The sequence below is a fragment of the Adiantum capillus-veneris genome, chromosome 5, assembly GCF_014529385.1.
Source record: "Adiantum capillus-veneris isolate H3 chromosome 5, ASM1452938v2, whole genome shotgun sequence".
Lineage (NCBI taxonomy): Eukaryota > Viridiplantae > Streptophyta > Polypodiopsida > Polypodiales > Pteridaceae > Adiantum > Adiantum capillus-veneris.
The window spans coordinates 81,156,455-81,159,094 of NC_140935.1; positions in this window are offsets into that span (position 1 = coordinate 81,156,455).

The window sequence follows — 2,640 nt, forward strand, 5'->3', positions numbered from 1 at the left end:
ATTTATTGGAGGTCTTCAATGAAGCTAACCCTAAGGTCTTATGCTCCATTGGTTAGCCTTGCTCTTTGATAGACCATCTCCCTTTTGGGCCCCTTTACATTGGCCCCGTGTTGAGATAGATCTAAAAGCACATACCTATATCTTAACACTTGTTCCCGTTTATTCTCCCACATTAAGTGATCAATTTAATATGAGAAAATCATTTGGGTTAGTTAGATATTAGATTTTATGACATGAATACTTCATTCACTACACCTCCTGACTTTTCAGAGTTATTTTCCTCCGAGGTCATATTACCCGATGGTAGAAGCCTTGCCGAAGTACAAGAGGTTGAGCGGTATATCCTTGCAGCGAGGAAAAAGGAAATTGAGAGCTTACGCAAGGCGGAGCAATGAAGAAAGTTAAAATCAAAAGCCCCTATGTCAATATCCTTGCTAAGAGAGCAATCGAGTGCTCCTGACTTAGCAACCGCTAAGGGCCAACCCCTAGAAAGCAACATTGCATCTAGCTCAAAGGACACGCCTAGCACCTCAATCCTAGATGGAGCATTCTTAAATGAGAACTGGGAGTGTGAACTACAAACGAAAACTCTGATCGACGTATACACAGGTCACACCTATCACGTGGGTTGGTTAGATGTCCTACAATCCACAATGGACGCTACTAGTGTGGAGGATCAATAGCAAAGAGTTTGTGAGGTCATCCATAGGGTCATTGAGTTAGAGAGACAGAACAAGGGGATCAACATGCCTTCAACGGGTCTCGTGAGATTCTTGGATACAGGAAAGGCTAAACAACCGACCTTATCGCAAATGGAGACTCCCTCAATAAGTCCAATGGATCCTCCATATGTTGTTTCTCCAGGGGTCTCAGTGCAATCTGAGCCCACAAGTGATAGCTTCACCTTTCCAAGTCTAGCTCATCTTTCCCTTATGCAATTCTCTAGGAGAACATAATGACCTGCATAAGAGTAATGCTTTAAGCCTAACCTTAAGTGGGAAGGCAGGGATTGGTAGAACCCTAAGGGTGGAAGAAAAAACGATTTACCCTACTCTTAGGAGACTGTTCTTGAAAGAATACATACGAAAGGGAGTGCTTTGGGGTGTAGCCTCTCAGCTCCAGAAAGCCCAACGAGAGGAAGGAGAGTCGGTGAGAGACTACTAGTCGCTTGAAGCATTTGAATTCTCGTTGTAATGCAAATGAGCGCTTCAATAATAATCAATTTCTTGATAGATTCATTAGGGGATTACAACATGAGGATATCTATAATGGCTTAGTCATTAGAGGTATCACCACTTGGGAAGCAGTTACCACCAATGCGATCCAATTGGAGGATAATTTAATGATTCAAGGAGAAACAGTGTCTGTTGAGCCTAAATCTATTAGCTCGCAAGCATCAGGGCATCAGCCAATGACTCTAAAGCCTATTGATAAGGAGCCAAAGATATCTGAGATGACTTTAGCATATCTCACCAAGGCTATTCAAGAGAGTATTAGAGACAATCGTGCTTCGCAAAACAATCATATGTATCCAAGAAGGGAGCAACAATGGTGCTCAATATGCTATGGACCGCATAGTACCAGTGAATGCCCTACTTTAAGAGTAAAATTCAATGGGAACTGCAATGCCTCTGGGAGGTATGGTCATCAAGCTAAGGATTGCATAGTATTTAAGTGCGTGATGGCCAATAGACCAACCTTAGCATGGACAGACACACCTCGAGTGCCTGCATTGATGTCGGCCCCACCTCTCGAACAAACAACACAACACATGGTCCCTAGGGCCCAAAATGTTGTTCAAACAACACCCTTACCACCTCCAGTGCTAGGACCACAACCACCACATCTGAGAATCACTTCTGTGAATCAAGTGGGTTGTGAGTCGTCTATTGCTTGTTTGGAAGGCTGTGAGGAAGATATATATCCTAATATTGCCTATGGGCTAGATGTGCTTGAAGAAAGTCCACAATACTACATGGAGGACTATTGGGGACAAGTCAAACATGTATATCAAGTAGCTGCTCTTGCGGGAAGAGGCCAAAATATCAATTACACTGCTAAGAGACCACCTCTTCAATGCTATGAGTGTGAAGGCCCACATCGTGTAGCCGAGTGTCCTATTAGGCTACAATAGAATGCCACACTAATGCAAACCAGTCAAGCGAGCACATCTACAATGCCAATACTCATGTGTAGTCGATGTGGCATAGATCATTTGATTGCCCAATGTCCAAATAATCCAAATGCACTGAAGATCATGCCATTAAACTTGATTGAAGTTACCTAGGATCCATCACAAAGTACACTTGTGCTACCAGTAAACGTACTCACACGATCGATGCTCCAAAAACAAAATTATATTCTTGAGGAAAGAGATACGGCATCAATTGCCCAATCTAAAGAAAAGAAGAAAACACGAAGGAAGAGATCGCAAAAAGCAACGAAGTTAGACCCCAGTTCAAAGACCAACATAGGGACTGGTGACGACCCCGTATATATGAACGACGCTGAAGAGGATTCTCATTCAAGTGAAACCATGGAGACCAAAACAACCACTAAGATAGAAACCAACAAGGAAGATCTTCATGAGCCACAATGTCCAGGATCCAAAAAGAAGATAGGAACTTACCCAAACCCTAC